Below are 290 nucleotides of genomic sequence, written 5' to 3'. Positions count from 1 at the left end.
CCTAATCGATTGAAATCCAATAATATGAGTAATTGGAAATTTGTTGATTGTCATCCAATGATCTCTCTCTACTTGGGTAATTGGAGAAATAGGTCCAACATTGTACAATCTATAGTGTTGTCAGTTAGTTTGTTTGTGACAGTGTCTTGCTGTGTACAACAAAAGGGTCTTGAAATCTTGCTTCTCCTATCTCAGCCTATTAGTAGTATTGTTTATTTCATTTTTTTACACTATACTGTGGTTTTCAGACCAGCTTATATATTTCAAAAGTATTTATATACCCAAAAGAA

Source organism: Mastomys coucha, unplaced genomic scaffold (genome assembly GCF_008632895.1).
Source record: "Mastomys coucha isolate ucsf_1 unplaced genomic scaffold, UCSF_Mcou_1 pScaffold22, whole genome shotgun sequence".
Taxonomy (NCBI): domain Eukaryota; kingdom Metazoa; phylum Chordata; class Mammalia; order Rodentia; family Muridae; genus Mastomys; species Mastomys coucha.
Note: the sequence above shows the minus strand (reverse complement) of the source record.